This window comes from Sapajus apella, unplaced genomic scaffold (genome assembly GCF_009761245.1).
Source record: "Sapajus apella isolate SASKATOON/1434 unplaced genomic scaffold, GSC_monkey_1.0 scaffold73, whole genome shotgun sequence".
NCBI classification, from domain to species: Eukaryota; Metazoa; Chordata; class Mammalia; order Primates; family Cebidae; genus Sapajus; species Sapajus apella.
In genome coordinates, this window is record NW_022437013.1 from 5,554,294 (window position 1) to 5,573,717 (window position 19,424).

Here is a 19,424-nt window from a genome sequence, read left to right on the forward strand (position 1 = left end):
TTCTATGATGCACTTGACTTGTTACCTACATATTCCTCTTGTTTGAATATGCCAGGGTGTGCCACTGATTTAAGAAATGCTGGAATTTGGGGCAAGTATTTGCAAAGTTCCCAAGTATCCAAATGCCGAAGCAGTGCGGCCAGAAGAGCAAACACGTACAGACAGAGACATGGGAATGCCATTAGCCTTAATATATGAACAGGAGGTTGCCAAAGTCAACAAAGCCAGTTAGCAATCAGCCGTGGCATTGATTTGCTGCCGAATTTTCCATTGAGAACATATAGAGCAGCAATGATTTCTAACATCATGATCCTATTTCTTATTGTTATTGTTTTTTTTCACCCTAAAATGGAAACTGGTAACTGTTTTATCAGATGGAAAGGAAAATAAAGCTAGGAAAGACAACCAGAGGCTGTAAATTGGAGAGTAGAAAACAAAAACAAAAACAAAAAAGTAGAGAAGATAAAAAGCACTACTGGACGGCTCTTTCATTAACTGGCTCTGTGATCTTGGGCAAGGCATGTCACATTTTAGAGCCTCTAGTTCCTCATTTTGAAAGTCTCTTCTGGGGCAGAACTTGTCAATCAGGAAAAATTGAAATTGGACTAAGTATTAACTAATATTAGAAAATCACTGCTGATTTTGTTAGAATGGTATTGTGATTCTGTTTTAAAAAACAACCTGTGAGAGATACATACTGATCTGTTTATGAGGGAAATGACATAATGTCTGATATTTGCTTTAAAATGCTCATTTCCTCCAAAAAACTTTCTTTTAACTAGGGAGAGGGCTGGATGGATAAAACAAGAATGGCAAAATATTGATGATTGTTAAAACTAGGCAAGAATGCATGGGAATTTATTATATAAGTCTCTCTAACTTTGTATATGTTTGAAATAATTATCACTAATGAAATGTTAAAATTTAAAAAATCAAGAGGTTGTTTATTTCAAAGGAAGAAGAGACAAAACATCAAAATTGTATGAAAGGTTAGGGGAATAAACTAGTTAACCTTAAGAACTAGGTTCTAGAACATGACATAACCTAGAACATGTATTCTACCTATGTTCATTTTTAGCCATCACATTACCTTTATAAATAATATATGACAACAACCATTGCATGGACACCATATATTTTTTATTTTTTTTTTTAGATGGAGTTTCGCTCTGTCACCCAGGCTGGAGTGCAGTGGTGTGACCTTGGCTCACTGCAGCCTCTGCCTCCTGGGTTCAAGCAATTATTGTGCTTCAGCCCCCTGAGTAGCTGGGATTATAGGCATTCCTGACTAATATATATGTATGTATGTATGTATGTATGTATATGTGTGTGTGTGTGTGTGTGTGTGTGTGTATATATATATATATTTTTTTTTTTTGTAGAGATGCAGTTTCGCCACGTTGGGCAGGCTAAAACTCCTGACTTCACATGACCCACCTGCCTCTGCCTCCCAAAGTGCTGGGATTATAGGCGTGAGCCAATGTGCCTGGCCAATATGTTTTTTTTGCATGCCATTTTATTTAGGGTCCATTGGTCAAAAGTACTAATACTATTTACATGTCATCTAGGCATAACTTCCTTTCACCAGATACCAGCACCACTTTATCTCCTGGCCAGGCCTGAGCCTGGAAACAGCTGTTTTCCCCTTATTGAATTACAGCATCTATTTTGGCAGTGTGATCCCATTGGAATGAAAGCTGCCAAACCCCAAAGTTGACTGAAAGTCACCACAGAGATAAAAAGATGGGGCCATTATTGACTCAAGGATGGAAATTAAGCAACGAAAGGATGAGATCTGTCCATGAAATTATTGATTACAAAATAAACTCATGACTCAATCTCCCACTCAGGTTTATTCAAAATGTTGCAAGCTGGAAAGATCAATCCTTGCAATGTAAACATGCAGACTTTGTGGTGAGCAAATATTACATCTTTCTATGGGCACATCTGGGAATTGCCTTCGCCAGAGAGAGCTGTGTTGGTTTCTTGGCCCTGCACTCACTCTGGTTAAAGGTTAGTTGTTACCACCTGCTGCCTCTGGCCAGGCTTACTTGAGACTGGGCTTCACTAAAGTTGAGGGCTGCCAGTGGTGGGGAGGAGGCAGGGGAAAATGGGCCCAAGAGCTGACTCAGTCACACGATATTTTTCTTGCCATCATGTCCTGCAGCTATTCTAGTAACCTCTTAATGGTTGGCATATACAAGGACATGGAACCCTTTAGCTTTATCTGGCATCCTGATTCTCGTAATCACTATTGCCTCTTGGTTTATGGCACATAAATGTCCCAAATTGTATTCTGTAAAACCCCAGCTACCCCAGGCCTGGCTCCCTATGGAATTTCCTATGGCTTAGCACAAGACGGGAAAGATGGGGCTCTTACATGTGCAAATGGATGAGGGGAAACACTCATAATTAATAACGTTTATAAAGCACTGTCTGCCAAGAATTGATTCATATAATCCTCACAACAACCCTATGACGTCGAAACTGTTCTCTCCATTCTGCAGATGAGGAAATCGAGGCTAATGTAACACAGTCCATAAGCTGTAGAGGCGGGATTTGAATCCAGGTATATGTTATGCCTGAGCCCTTGCTTTTAATCACCCGGCTATAGACTGCCTTCTGAAAGAGTGTCCATTGAACTCTCATTTATTGAACTATGCTAGAGTTGCTCAGGTAAAGAAGTCCCACCGGCATGAATACAAACATCAGAAACTCTAGGTTATTATTATTATTATTATTTTTGTATGCTGCCACCATAGTTAAGCCAGTTTCTTGTGCAATATATGTGTTAGTTCATTAGAAGGAGTTGAGAGGAACAGATTTTCCTCTAAGACACAGCTGGGTAACTCCTCTTTTCACAGGAACTAAACATCTCTGGTGTTTAGGAGCAGCATAGAAGCAAAAGCTTTACTTCACTGTATGAGATCTCAAGTCATGAATCAGGATTAGAAGCTACTCCTAATTTGGGGGGAAATGTTTATAAACTGAAAAACCCATGTTGATGAAGGCTGAAATAGACTAGAGATAGAATTCCTCTCCTAATGACTCACCATTTGCATGGGGGTTTGGAATGGAATACTTTCTAAGGGCTTTGGTAGACAGAACTATTTTAGTGGGTACTGTTGTAGATGCTACCACTACATGGCTGCTGGGGGGAACTTAAGCAAAAAGAGCAAAATTGGGTGATGCTCATCGGGAAAGTCTTCCTTGAAGAGGTGACTTGAGATGGATATTGAAGAAAGCAAACAAAAATTGAGGAAATAAGTGAGAAATCTGGGTAAGGGGAATGGTATATGTGAAGACTTAGAGCTGTGTGTTTGAGATTAGTCTGGCATATTTGACTGGATTGTAGAATAAGAACGGATTAAACAACAAACATTCATCCAGCACCTACTGTATATCAAGCATTGCAGTAAATTTTGAGAATGCAAAGGAGAACCCAACGTGGTTCCAGGCAACCTTTGGGGCCCTCCCTATCTAGTGGGAGGGAACGAGGCACACATAAGCCCTCATGGTCTGGTGGGTGCTGTGGTAGAGGAACATACCTGGGGAGGTTGGAGAAGGCTTCATGGATGAAGGAGGCTTGTGGGGTGTCTTGAATGAAGGCAGGTTTCATCCCGAGGAATAGTGAAGGACGGGAAAGAACATTCTAGGCAGTGGGAGCAGTATCTGTGTGACAGGGCCTAGTGCATGTTCCAGAGGGCAGGACAGTCGTGGCTGGGCGCACCACAGGCAGCAGCAAAAGGGGAATGGATGAGTGTTTGGGGTCAGCTATTCAGAGCCCTGTTGGCCAAGATGAGGGTTTTGTTCTGTGAGCAACAGGGAGCCACTGGAGCTTTTTATTAAGGCAGACTAGGTACAGACCAGGAAGACAGTCCTTACCACACCAGGGTGAGGAAGGATTGGAGGGAAGAGAGGCCAGCTGCAGGCGGACCAATTGGGAGACCATCTCCAGGGTGCAGGCAAGAAGCAGAACAGGCTCTGAACCATGACTGGCAGTGAGAAGCAAGAGGAGGGGAGACTCGGGGCATATGTCAATAGGTAGAAACCTCAGGGCTGGCTGTCATGGGGGTCAAGGAGAGGGAAAAGGTGGCAAGGACCCTGAGGTTCCAGCTTGGGTCCGTGGTGATACTGTCAACTGAGGCGGGGAACACAAGACTGTTAGTAGAGGGGGGAGTGAGAGGAGACAGGTGACGAGGTCCGTTTGGACTTGTTGGGTTTGGGGTACTGTACAGTGGACATGTCAAGCAAGAAACTGGGAATCGTGGCTTTGAGCCCAGGCCAGACATGGGGCCTGGAAAGCCACCACGGTCAAGGGGTATTGGTTGACTTCATGGGACTGGATGGGGTTTCTCTTCTCCCATTTTAATCCTCCAGGGCAAGGGCTGGGGACAGAGTCGGGTGAGCCAAAGTAATTAAGGTGGGAGGTGGTGGGGGACACCAGCCCAGAGTGAGAAGACACCCTTCTTTAGACCTTCCCAGAAACATCCCCTTCCCCTCATGCTCATGGTCCTTGTTCCAGGGCTGCACTCAGGCCAGTGACATGAGGAAGGGAGGGAGGGAGGAAAGAAAGAGGAAGGGAGGAAGGAAGGAAGAGAAGGAAAGAAGAGAGGGAGGGAGGGAAGGAAGGAAGGTGGAAGGAGCTCTGTGCTCAGAACTCATGCTCACACAGGGGCCATGAAGTAAGGCAGGCCAGTCACTTCAGCTCTTGAGTTCTTTAGCATGGGAGTGTCTTCTAAGAAAACACAATAAATTTACGGCTAGGGATTTGGGGCAGCAAGTACAAAGGCCACAAGTCTACAGTGACCCCTGCAACACTCAGTGCCAGCAACTGTGTCACCACTGCTGCAGAGCTGGGAGCACATTCATGACAGCATTTTTCAAGCTCCTGTCTGTGCAAACTACAGCCGGTCTCCTAGGAGTCCTAACACTTTAATTAGACCTAGCAGGTCCCGGAACAAAATCCCACAGTCCCATAAATCTATAGCAACAAGTTAGGCATGAGAGCTTTAGTCATATTCTGAATGCAAGCAGCACTTATCTGGGATGGTAGGAAATGACTTATATCCACAATCAAAGGTGTTACTTTAACTGAGATTTCTCATAGAGAGTCACCATTATCTGAGTTGGGGACATAGAAACTACACACACACACTCCACCTAGGCCATTTTAATATCTTCTGTATTTTGCTGTTTTTTCCTTGGACTGAGAGTGAGTTACTGGGACTGGATTACCTAGGGTTTAGCACAGGATACAGCTACCCCAAAGCCTCTTCCTCACCACCTGTTTTTTTGTCCCTTTAAGAGTAAGTCACTTGGCACCCTCTTCTTAGATGCCATCTGAAAACAACCCAGAAATTCTAGTAATGCTTGCAAAAACTGCCCTGGGAGCGGTAAGTGTTTAATCTCCAGGGACCCAGTTGTTCTCCAAGTTCCCACAGACACAAACCTAGGTTGTTTCTTCAGCAATGCTGCCTTTGAGGCATTTCTGTCTTACTTTAGGTCATGAATAACTAGGCATCAAGTGTGAGGAATGCGAGGAAACCCAAGAGCAGCTACTAAAATTTTGCTCTCAGGACCAAGAGTGCTAAAAGCTGGCCTTTCTTGCCGCTGAAGATAACCGTCAGAAAGTGAGCTACATCTTCTCTGAGGTTCCCAGAAACTTGCAAGGAACCTCCAGGAAATTCTAGCTTAGCCTTAGCCCTTGATGTTTAACATTGACATGTGAACCTTGACTTAACTTTGTTTTCAGAACACTAATCAAAATGGCTTTGCTCTCCCAATGATTTCTTTGTTAAGTCCTTGGAATCCCAAAGCCAATTGCTTAGAACTTCTCCAGGGAAATAGGAAGATCCCAGGTAACTCCAAGTCTCAAGAACCTCTTGGCCTTTTATGATATAGTCAGCCAGTCTCCCTGACCCATAGGATTTATTTCTGTTTTCTCTTCTGATTTCATGAAGTGAGTGGTTATGAGTAGGTACAGTCTCAGCTAATCCTCAGGTCGAGCAAATCTGACCCATTGGATCACATAAGTCTGAGAGGCCTCTCTTCCAGTACCTGCTAAAATGAGTTTCAATGCCCTTAGTTTCCAGGGGCTAGGAAATGAGTTACTGTGGACATTCTTGCTCCACAATTACTAGGACCGGAGAAATCCTAAAATCTTCTCATGGGCTCTTGGTTCCTCTCGTTCACACAGGCAGTTTTTCAAGAGGCCCTTGAGTGCTGAGTCAGAAGGGGAGGACTCTCTCAGCTAGGGAGCACAGCACCAGTTTTGGGGCTCTCATCAGCAGAGAAGGCACCTTGGGCCAGGTCAGAGCCCAGGTATGATCCCCAAGCCCAGCAGAGTGATTCCTACTACAGCTATCATAAGGACACCCAGGAGAGGGACGCTGGAGTCAGGGGCTCTCCCTGAGAGAGATGAGTTACTTGCCCACTGATAGGCGAGTAAATTTCTCCTTTTTGCCCTTTATGCCTTTATGGCAATGGCCGGCCATAGCCCCTATGTTGCTTTCAAAGCTAATTTTGAGTGTCAGTTTGACACTGGAACAAACGGTAAACAAGACAGTTAGTTTCTGGTTATACTAGAGCCAGCTGCCACTATATCTGAATGGCCTGGGGTCTCAGGAGTGCCAGAGTCCCAGGCAACAGGTCTGGTGATGGATACCCTTGAAACTCCCTAGAAAAGCTTATAGGGTTACTCTGGAGGCTTTCTCCTGTCCCCATAACTAGTCCAGGAGCCAGCATTTATGAGAACAGGTGTTTCTTTTTTTTTTTTTTTTAATTTTATTCTTTAGTGTTTAACTGAATACATAACAAGTCACATAATCAATGATTCATTACTTCACACACAGGAAGGAAAACAGTATCTAGTATTTCTGTTATACAACTGGTTGTGAACAGGAGAACAAAAATCTTTCCAGCATTAGATGGTTGAAGAAAGTCTCAAAGCTTGGGCATGTCTGAAAAGACTTCATCTTTTTTGAATATAAAGGGTTTTTTTCTTACATTTCTGTGTCATTAGAAAAATCTGATAATCTTAAAACAATTTTTTTCTTCTCTTCTTACATTTGAGAAAATGGCTTAATGATAGGAACTACTTAAAATTTCAGAATCCCAGGTAACTCTGTGTGAATCTTACATTGTCTAGCAGATAAGGTTTTCAGATGCCTGGAAAAATTTAAACAATATATAATTTACATCTTCAAAGTTAACATCCACGATGGATGTTTTATTTTTATTTTATTTTATTTTATTTTTTCCATTTATTTATTTTATTGCATTTTAGGTTTTGGCAGGTGTTTCTTATCTAAGGGATCTTCAGAGCTTACAGCCAGGCCTGAGAGCCAGCTGAGGTCAACTTGATACCCAACCTGGGAGTCCCTGAGGCTGGAATAAAAGAAACAGTTCCAGTTGTGGTCATTGTTAGACTAAGCAGTGAACAAACTAGCCCAAGGAAACAAGTGGTATCTTATAAATAAAAGGATTTATGCTTAAGGTCCCAGCCTCTGGAGTCAATTAGACTTGAGTTTGAGTTCAAACTCTGCCACTTTCTAGCTTTGTAACCCGGCAAGCCACTCAACCTCTCTGAGCCTTAGTTTCCTCATGAATAGAATGGAGACTCCTGATGTACTTCCTTCACAGGGTTAATGTGAGTATTAAATGAGTCCTTGCATATTAAGCCTTTAACACAGAACTTGACTGTAACAAGACTGAACTAAGGCATGTTGTTGTTATCACAGATCTCGTAAACCCGCTCACTGGATATAGTGGAAAAAGAAAAGGCCAGGGGCCAACTACTGAACAGGCCAAACTGCTTGACCATCATGCCTCATCCGGCCACCCTTGAGAACGAGGATTTCCAGATACTGTTAGTGATGGAGTCCTTCTTTTCTCTTACGGTCTATGTGACCTGAGCTGCGGGTGCCTCCAGAACTATGGAATATGTTGAATACTCATTTATATGCTTTACTGCCACCCTGCTATCACTGAACGTTGTCAGTTGCATCCAAGGGCCTTTCCCCCAAACCAGGCTCTAGCTCATGTGACCTGAGTGGGTGACTGCCTTTAGGACTGATAAGATAAAAGGTTTTCCAAGGAAGTGTGAAAGGACAGAATAGGTAGGTAGCACAAGCCAAGAATGATTCAGTGACATTTACTGACCAGGCTTGGCTTGCCAATAAGGAATTTCTTCAGAAGTAAATAGGCAGCCTTAAAAATACAGATTTCTTGGCTTATCCTCAAAGACTCTGCTTCAACGAGTCTGGAGTAGAATTCAGGATTGAATAAACTCCCAGGAGGAGTCTGACGCACAGCCATGGTTGAGAACAGTTGAATTATATAAATGCCTGTCTGGAAAAAAAAAATTCTCACATTTCAGTGAGCATTGGATTTGCCTGGTGGGGTGGGATTTGTTAAAAGACGGATTTCTGGACCTATCCACTAGATCTTCTGATCTGGTAGTTCCAAGCTAGCCTCAGAAATCTGAATTTTTAACCAGTACCCTCAGGTAGCTTGGTTTAGGGGAAATAATTGCTCCCTTTGTGAGCATTGCTGGCTAGTACAACCCAAATATTTTCCAGAGATTTTCTCATTCTTGAGATAATGAAAAAAAAAATGGTAAAGAAAAATATTTTATTTTAGATCATTATATTATTGAAGACTGCATTAGCTATCTATTGCATCAAAGCAAGTTACCCCAAAATCAGCAGCTTAAGACAACATTTATTGTCTCACAGTGTCTGTGGGTGAGCAATTTGAGCATGTTGTAGTTGGTTGCCTCTGGCTCAGCGTCTCTCAGAAGACAGCAATCAAGGTGCAGTGTATGGTCTGTGGTCTTATCTGAAGGGTCCACTCAGGGAAGGATCTGCTTCCAACCTCACTTTTGTGGTAGCTAGAAAGATCCAGTCCTCTCTGGCTGTTGGTCAGAGACATTGGTTCCTTGTCATGTGGGCCTCTCCATAGGGCAGCTTACACCTCATAAAATGGCAGTTGACTTCCTTCAGAGTGAGCAAGGGAGAGAGAAAGAGAAAGAGAAAGCAAGACAGAAGTCATAACTTAGTCTTAGAAGTGAAGTCCTGGCCAGGCATGGTGGCTCACGCCTGCAATTCCAGAACTTTGGGAGGCCGAGGCGCGTAGGTCACCTGAGGTCAGGAGTTCGAGACCAGCCTGACCAACATAGTGAAACCCCCGTCTGTACTAAAAATACAGAAAATTAGCCAGGTGTGGTGATGGGTGCCTGTAATCCTAGCTACTCGGGAGGGTGAGGCAGGAGAATCGCTTGAACCCAGGAGGCGGAGGTTGCAGTGAGACAAGATTGTGCCATTGCACTCCACCCTGAGCAACAAGAGCGAAACTCTATCTCAAAAGAAAGTGAAGTCCCATTACTTTTGCCATATTCTGTTAGTTAGGAGCAAGTAACTATATGCAGCCCACACTCAAGGGGTTGGGATTACATAGGGCCTAAATACCAGGAGGTGGGAATCACTGGGGGCAATCTCAGAGGCTTCCTACCACAATGCTAACATTTATAAAATACATTTTAATGCAATTTTTACTATTATTTAAAATATAGGAAAAATTGATTGACCTTATTTGAGTGATGCACACTGTTGAAAGTATGCAAAACAAAGATAGTTTTGACAACTATAGTTACACATAATATTGCAGTATGTTTTATTTGGAGATTGACAGTTATATATTATGGCATCAAAACTAGACAAAAACTGCTTTCATGTCATGATGTTGGAAATTCTTGCATTTTGTTTTATAAAAATAAATTCACATATTTACATAATTTTAGTGTTTTGTCTCTAAATGAAGGCATTAGAAGAAAATATTATTTCTCCAGACTTGCTTCACCAATAACATGGCAAATGTGTTCTTTTTCCCCCAAGAAATGTAGAGCCAAATTAGATATAATTGTTACTCTACCTTTGGTTTTGCCATTGATGTTTAAAGTAAGAGAGACAGGTTAATGTACTGTATAATTTTTTAAATCAGTTTGTTATCACTTAGGAATCTGATGAAGAGCTGTTTCAGACAATATATTGGTTTGCTAGGGCTTCCATACCAAAGTGCAACAGACTGAGTGGCATAAACAACAGAGATTTATTTTCTCACATTTCTGGAGACTAGGTGCCAAAATCAGGAGTTGGCAGGACTGGTTTCTTCTGAGGCCTCTCTCCTTGGCTTGGAGATGGTTGTCTTCTCCCTGTGTCTTCATGGTCTTCTCTCAGGGTGTGTCTGTGTTCAAATTTCCTTCCTCCTCTTATGAAGACACCAGTCATGATGGATTAGGGACCACCGTAATGACCTCATTTTAACTTAATTACCTCTTAAAAGATCTTATCTCTAAACACAGACAAGTACTTCAAGTTCAGACTTCAACATATGCATTTGTTGGGGGGTGGGGAATACAATTCAGCTCACAATAAAACAATTTTTCAGAATTGCTATCATTCTGATTATCCTTGTTCACTTGCATTTCAACAGCAGTCTTGTGTTTCTTGTCTTTAGCCAACATTCCACTGTGGGCATAAATGAAAGAATACATGACTTTAAATTTAAAAAACGTATAATTGTATGATTATCAAACCACCAGGCTAGCCTGTGATGAGTAACTAAGTGATAAAACAAGCCGAGTAACAGGAGTTTAAAACTCGTGGTCCCAGATCCACTAACTGCCAGATGGTCAACTCTTGAGCACCGTGAACCTCACTCTGAAATAGGAGAGGAAGATTAACAGTAAAGCAGAGTAAGGCACCAGGTCCAGCAAGTGCATAGCTCCTCAAGGAACCCAAAAGCCTCCCAATTTAAATTGCTACGAAAGTCTCCACCTACTTCCTCATTCTTCTGTAATTAAACTTGTTTTGCTTCAAACATTAACATTAGAGAAAAAAATTAATTATTCAATTTTATTTCTGCTTCATTTAATTATTGGTTTTGCTACAATCACTTTCTGCTATTTTCTTTGGCCAAGATTATTTCATCAACATTAAAGGTTAGAGAAACTCTTGCGGGTTGGACTTGGAACCTAGTCAACATTTACACTATTGATCCTTGGGGAAATGGAATCTGAATTCAAAAAATTGACTTACAAACACATTTTTTTTTTGAGACAGAGTCTTGCTGTGTCACCGTGGCTGGAGTGCAGTGGCATGATCTCGGTTTACTACAACCTCTACCTCCTGGATTCAAGCAATTCTCCTGCTTCAGCTGCCCAAGTAGCTGGGATTACAGGCATGCGCCACCATGCCTGGCTCATGTTTTGTATTTTTATTAGAGAGAGGGTTTCACTGTGTTGGCCATGCTGGCCTTGAACTCCTAACCTCAGGTGATCCACCCACCTCGGTCTCCCAAAGTGCTGGAATTACAGGCGTGAGCCACTCCCGCCTGGCCACAGACACATTTTTAAAACCAACTCTATTTGTAAGCTTGGAATCTCAATTTAAAAAAGAATAGGAAGACAATAAAACACATTTAACACTAAAATTCTACTAAGCATTCTTTCTTCAAGGCTCCAAAAGCCCTTCAGGGCCTTGCTCTGTAACAAGCAGAAATTAAAGTAGTGCAGACTTTACTCGAAGTGGGTAACCCCTCTGCCTGAAATGGGCTGAACTTGGTACAGAATTTCACAACCATTTCAGTAACTACTTTTCCCCAACCAAGAGAGAGACAATCAAGTTCATTTGTCAATGCTCACTTGAGTTCATTGAGAGCATGTTTCTGGCTTTGGGAGAAGATACAAAACTTTCAGTCAAGACATAGTTTCTGCTCAATACAACAACTTTTATAAGTAGGGTTAGATTTTACAAGCAAGGTTTATACCTTTGTGTCTTCTAGCTTTTTTTCAGTTGTATTCTGGGAGACCTAGGATCTATTTCTTTGTTGATTTTTCTTTTTTAAAATTGTTTGTCATCATTATGATCCATATCAAGCATAGTAAGGTCACATTTTGGTAGTTTTGGGAAACTCATATTCCAAATGGAAAAATCAGCTCCCCAGCTCATTAGCTGAAGGATTTCTCAGATGGTCCCCACTGCTAGAACGTTTTCTCTGTGCTCCATTAACTTGCCAGTGCATTCTGTGCTCCACACTGGATAGGTACAGGATACTATTTGCTGGGTACAATACGTTATTATATTCGATTGCCAAAAACGCAGAGATAGAACAAGATTGTGATAATGAAGGTCTTAGGCGATGTGGGAGGTATAGTGAGTATGGTGTAGGCTTCATTGTTCAACAAAGAGAAAGCAAAATTGAGCATGTTAGGGAGCGTATTTCAGAGCAGAGCCAAGAAAGGCAACTCCCTTCCTAGGAGCTCTGAAACCATGGCAACTTTGGTTATTTAGTCATATTTTCTGAAATACACTATTTAATGATGATGTATATTCAATGGTTCTGTGGAGGTGCTGTCTCAGGAAACTTGAAATCTGACTCCTAACCCTGTAAGATAAAGCAGAAGTGGTTTGAGAGAGGTGGAGGGAGAAGGGGTGACAATATACATAGTAAAAGATACAAAGAAGGAAAAAATAGAGAAAATCATGAAGCGACATGAGGCATGACAACAAAGAATTTAATCATTCTTTTTGATTAAATAAACATTTATTAGAACTTTTACGTTAGAAACTACTTAAGCCACTGGAATCGGAAATGGCCTTTCCTTTTTCCCCTGACCGGATGTTGCATGGTAATCCAAATTAGAAGGTTTTGTGATTGTCTTTTGATTGAAAATGTAGCTGTCTTGATCTCTTTTAAATCTTCCTCAAGCATCCAGTTACAAAGAGACAATCTAAGTAACTTAAAGTAAAATATGAAAATAATTTGCTGAATAATTAACACAACTTCAAATGACTTTTCCCATAAGTTCCTCAGTGCAGGCTATAAAAGGCTATTTTCTGCATCAGAGTTATCTGTGGGAACTACCAGTGCCAATCCGTAGTCAGAGTTTTTCAGCTCTTGTGTGGTCCCTATAGATCTGGCCTGGTACTCTCCCAGATTGTAACTACTAGTGCCTTATTCGTCCTTTATTAAGTCATCTTGTATTTTCATCCCAGTCTAAGTAGAGAATCCAAGTCTAAAATAAGAACTATTTTCTTGTAAGAGTTTGACCTGAAATTGACCCAGGAAATGTGTGTGCACATGTGCGTACTTTCAGCAGCCAGAGTTTTAAAGGATAAACACAGCTAAAATAGGTAACATCTTTATTTGAGTCAAGTTTTAAAAAACAAACATCACAGCTGCAGTTTAAAGAATTACCTCTCCCAGTTTAGAGCTTCAATATTGGACTGTATTTTCAAAATGCACCCAGAAACTTGGAAAAAGTTCATGTATTTTACCACTAGTGGGCGCCAGAGACAGGGTGAGAAACCATAGTTGAATTTTTAAAGATAGCTTTCCTTTTACCAGGTTGAAGAAATGAAAAGTATTAATTTTGATAATTTGGGTTGCCTCCAACTTTTGTGCTTTTCTGGTTTGGATGATATATCTAAGGCTTAATTGAGTAGACTCTTTTCTTGTAATTTAAACATTTATTTTAGATTTAAAGAGTATATATTTGTTTGTTACATGGGCTTACGGTATGATGATAAGGTTTGGGGTATGAATGATCTTGTCACCCAGGTAATGAGCATAGTACCCAACAGGCAGTTTTTTAGCTCCTGCCCCCCATCCTCTCTCTCTTCCTCCTCTAGTAGATCCCAGTGTCTAATGTTGCCATCTTTATATCCATGTGTACCCAATGTTTAGCTCCCCTTTATAAGTGAAACATGGCAGTATTTGGTTTTCTGGGTTTCTGCCTTAATTTGCTAAGGATAGTGGCCTCCAGTTGCATCCATGTTGCTGCAAAGGACATGGTTTAATTCTTTTTTATGGCTGTATAATATTTCATGGTATATACATATCACATTTTCTTTATCCAATGACTGGGTACCTTTTGATTGCCATACCTCAAATAGAAAGGATTGGTTTCGTTTCCTAGAGAGAAAAGAGGAATAAGGATAACTGCTTATCAATTTTCTGGTGCTTACTATGCACCAAGCACTGTGAGAAGTGATTGTCACGCTATATCTCATTTAATCTCAAGAATTTTAGAGAATGGATGCTATTACTATCTTCATTTACCAGATGAGAACACTGAGTCATAGAAGTTAAGTAACTTGCTTAAGGTGACAGGAAGTGGTAGAATTGAGACTGAAACCCAGGACCATCTGACACCACAATCTAGACTTCTATTGGAAACCACACCACCTATATGCTGTCTTTATTCTATACATTTTCGACTCAGCTGGAGAATAAAAAATGTTATCCAAATTGTGTGTGACTAGGCCTTTAATCAAAATCAAACTGTCTCAATGCATGGTTCTAGTTTGCAATTAAATGGAAGGAAAGAAAAAACCCAAATAAATAAATAAAGCAGAATTTAAAATTTTTGGATGTGGGAAATTTTGGGGAAAAACAACTCCCCAGGTACACTTCTAGATGTGGAGAAGACCATAAGACATCCTTAATCTGTTTGTTCAGATTTCATTTCCTTAACCTCAGAGTTCCAAGTTTTGGTTGCTCAGCTATCAGGGAAAGCCAGTGTCTTCAGCCTTGCAAATAGAAGTGTCAACACCTTTGCAAAGCTGGAGAAAACTCCATCTAGTCTGAGACATCAAAGTTTCATGTGCCTTACAAAAGAAAACCAGGTCATGTTTTGTTATAGTCCATTTCACTTCTGGGCTAAATGTTAGAAGGACAAAGACACAAATGTCTTTCTTGACTTAGAAGAATAAAGGAAATGATAGTAAAGCTCTCAATTTTTGTGTGTGAATAGAAGATAGGAAGTAGCCCTAATGATCTAAAATGCCTGAAAGCATTTTACATGATTTCCAACACTAGAGCTGGTTGACCTTCCTGATTAAATAAACATAGCCTCTATAGCTAATATCATAACTACTTTCCACTTTAGATTTTTTTAGTACATACTATATAACAGGGAGTTTAAATAGTGACATTTGGCTGGGCATGGTGGCTCCTGCCTGTAATCCCAGCACTTTGGGAGGCCAAGGCAGGAGGTTTGCTTGAGCCCAGGAGCTCAAGACCAGCCTGGGCAACATGGTGAGCCCCTATTTCTACAAAAGGTTAAAAAACAACAACAAAAAAAGCTAGGCATGATGTTGTGCCCTATATTCTCAGCTACTCAGGAGACTGATGTGGGAGGATCACATGAGTCCAGGAGATAGAGAGGCTGCAGTGAGCATGTTCACACCACTGCACTCCACCCTGGGCAACAGAAGAAGATTCTGTCTAAATAAATAAATGACATTTATATGCTTCAAGTAGTGTGCTAAGAGCTTTATTTGAATTATATTAACTCCACAAAACACTATTCAGCAATTACTACTCTTACTAATGTAATAAATGCATATAGCTGAACAGATAGTACACCAAAGTCCTATGTTGAAAAAAAAAACAAAACAAAACAACAGCTACCTCCACCCTCCCAATCCCTGTGTCCCACTTCTAAAAGGCAACCATTCTCATGTCTCTTAGTTGGTTTATGGTTTTGCTCTGGTATGCAACTCTAAATTCTGGAATTATAGCTTATGTTGCTATTTGGTGATATATAAATTTTAAGTGGTTTTTTAAAAATTCACTTCCTGTATGGGATATGATGATTTAGCTTCTTTCTAACCCTTTCCCTTCCTTACATACACACAGTTCTCTAGTTTTTTCTTAGAATTGATGATTTCCTTTTTCACTATCTTAGTTTTGTATGCCTGTTAGTACTAACCCAATCCCAGACTTTCTAAAAGTACCCTAAAATGCTTCTAAATATGGTCAACATGCCAGGTAATTTGTTGGTTCCATATTTTTCCTGGATTTATCTTTCCAGACCCTACCATCCACCTATCTCTAACCCACAGCACAGCTGTCTTCCTGGGCTTCCCTTTCACCTCCATTCTGGGAATTTTCTTTATCAACTTCTTGTGTTGAACCTTCTGCTTCCTGGACCCCATATCTTCTTTTGGCTACTCCCTTGTCTTGGTGAGCACATGTTCCAGTGGCTTCCTGAGAAACAGTGAGAGGTAAATTTTTGGAGACCTTATCCCCAGCATTCTGAAATTTCACAATAATGGGTCTCTATGTGTCATATAGTCATTGTACTTCATTGTACTAGATACTTAGTTGGCCCTTTAGTCTGTAAACTCAATTCCTTCAGTTTGGAGAGAAATCTTCTTTTATTATGTCTTTAATTATTTCTTTCCCTCTATTTTTCTGTTCTCTCTCTCTGGGCATTCCTAACAAATATTGGTTCTCTAATTCTCCTATTTTTTTTTCTTTTCCCCATCGCTTTGCACTCTTGTTTTATATTCTTAGAGATTAATTTAAAATATATCCATAGATACATAATAAATAAACTTCTAATTTTTAAAAATTTCTATTCAAATAGTTTGAGTTTTTAGGAGCTCACTTTTTTTCTTTTCTTTCTTTCTTTTTTTTTTTTTCGTGTGACCTCCCTAAAAGGCAGACAGGTTTTATTGGGCCACAGCCAGGAAATCAGCAGCTGGACTTGGCCATGAGCTCCAGCTTGTTCTTCTTCTTGATGGCATAGGAGTTGGATGAGCCCTTGGCAGTACTGATGAGCTTATTGGCCAGCCACTCAGTGATGGTCTTGATATTCTAGAAGGCAGCCTCACTGGCACATGTGTACAGCAGCCAGATGGCTTGATTTACATGGCACAGAGGGGACAAGTCCATAGCCTGCTGTCTCATAGTCTTAGCTTGCTTGATGTATGTGGAGTCTTCCCAGGGCTACTGTTGATTATGGCATTCACCAGAACCTGCAGAGGGTTGTTGTCTGTGAGCAGGTGGATGATCTTGAAGGCATGCTTGGCAATGCAGCCATGAGCTTCTTGTTGTTATGGCCACTCATCATCATTGAGTTGGTGAAGTGCTCCATGATGAGGCATGGCACTTTATGGACATGCTTGGTGGCATAAAGCCCTGTGCTGTGAGGCAGGTACTTGGTATACTTCTCCACGGTGATGTAATCCTGAAAGGAAATATCATTGACCCGTGCATCAGTGCTCCACATCCCAAAGAACTTGATGTCAGGGGTTTCTGCCACCACTGGTGCTGCTGTCTCCCACTTGGTCATCTTGAGGGCACAGCCTGAGCATCTCCATCTCTCAGTGTGGACCACGCACCACCCTGACACAGACAGAAACAAGAACTCATTCTTATTCTTAGAATGTTTATTTTCATTTCTAACATCCATGTTTCATGGACATGATGTATCTATGCATCTCTCTGAAAATGTTAATTATAGGGATTTTTATGGCTTCTTCTCTTCTCCACATTATTTCTATTTCTTCCAAGTTCCTTTTCTCAATGCTTGTTTCATATTCTTTTATTCTATTAAAGACTTTTCTCCAATGCTTGACTATCCTTAACTATTCATTTGTATTTAGGAGTGTGGAAACTGAAAATCTTCATGTGGGGAGATGCCGGGGGCAATTATTGACTGATTAGCCTTATGTCCTTAGGTGAACCTGGCCATTTCATTGGCAAACCCCACAATTATTAGTATCTGTGGGTCTTTTCTCTTAAGCCAATCAAATTTCCCAGAGAGGAAGCTTCCAATTTCCTGCCTGAGGGATATAATTCTGACTGCCAGAATTAAGAATGTTGATGAGAAAGGTAAGGGGAAAGAGATGATAAGTATCATCCTTGCCCTCAACTGAGCCTGGGAACCTCACATAAAAATCCTCTTCCTTATTATCATAATTGTAGAAATAGCCAACCTTTATTGAGGGCTTACTTCATCAAACACAACATTTCTGTACAAGTGTGTTCTCCTCTCTTTTTTTTTTTTTGTGTGTGTTTACAACCAACCCCCAGTAAGTATTTTCTTTACCTCATTGTTTAACATAGTAAAAAACTGGAAATAACCTAATGTCCAAAATGAGAGATTGATTCCAAAAGTCATGGTGCATTGATACAATGAAATGGTAGGCAGCCACTAAAAGCAGTCTAATAGCCCCAGCCACTTCCCATAGGCCTACTTAAAAAGGTCCCACTTCAGCTGAACTGACCCTACCATCATCTCCACCCCAGCTATCCACCAAGAGCTGGACTGAAAAGAGAATAGAGGTTGCCTTTTGAAAACTGCAATGATGGTGAAGAGAAACCTATTCCTATCCCCACTACCCCTCTTCTTGGTGAAAGAGAGGCCATAGTGTGCTGGTAAATATCTAACAACTCATTGGAGGTATCTCTGTTGCATAAACACTCCTGCCATAGGCAACTTCAAGCAACAAATGTGACACCCGTCAACTGGCTAACACATTTTCTGAAAATTTAACAAGTGACTTTCATGAGCTGGGATGAGCTGGTTCCAGCTTACCACTAGAGAGAGGCCTCAGAGAACAACAGTGGTTCAATTTCTGCTTTTTTTTTTTCTTTTTTGAGATGACGTCTCACAGTCACTTAGGCTGGAGTGCAATTGCCACCCCAGACAGGAAGAAAGCATGAAAAGGCAAAGTTGGAATTTTGGAAAAATTAAAACCATTACGTGTAACATGGACATAATCTTGTAGTGGTGAATGTATAGTTACTTAACATTTTCCTCTTTATGCTCTTTTGTCTTTGCTTATTTTTGCATAACTAACATGTACAAAATAGTAATTTTTTTGGCTTAAGGATCCATGTTACTGATGGGGACAAAGATGACATCAAAACAGACAAGAAGACCTAAAGTTAATAAAAATGCATTTTCTAGTGAATATAGAGCTCCTGGTAATACAAGTTGCTGGGAAGAAGGCTGGCTTCAAAAGTCCCAGGGAGCAGGCCAGGCACAGTAGCTCATGCCTATAATCTCAGTACCTTGGGAGGCTGAGGTGGTGGATCACCTGAAGTCAGGAGTTTGAGAGCAGCCTGGCCAACATGGTGTACACCATCTCTACTAAAAATACAAAAATTAGCCAGACGTGGTGGTGGGCACTTGCAATCCCAGCTACTCAGGAGGCTGAGGCAGGAGAATCACTTGAACTTGGAAGGCAGAGGTTACAGTAAGCAGAGATTATTGTGCCATTGCACTACAGCCTGAGTGACAAAAGCAAGACTCTTTCTCAAAAAAAAAAAAAAAAAAAATCCCGGGGGGGCACTTATGAGGAGCAAGGACTCCCTCCTGGAAGGAGAAAATGCCTGGATCACAAGAAGGCAGCTCTTTAATAGCTCTAATCCAAGGATGTGGGTCCCCTCCTCCTGGTCATTCCTTAAGGACTTCCGAGCGTTTCTGATAAATAGAGCATTTAAATGTCTTTAAATAGACAATTGGGTCTTCAAGGCAGCTTGAAGTAAGACAGCAATGACCTCTTGAATTTATTACATCACTAGAGAGGCAACATTTGGTCTGAAAAGTGTAAAAAATGTTT

General features: G+C 41.0%; 1 pseudogene; it reads right to left on the reverse strand.

Moving 5' to 3' along the window:
• Nucleotides 1-16,545: 16,545 nt before the first annotated feature.
• Nucleotides 16,546-17,204, reverse strand: LOC116531944 (annotated as a pseudogene).
• Nucleotides 17,205-19,424: the final 2,220 nt, after the last annotated feature.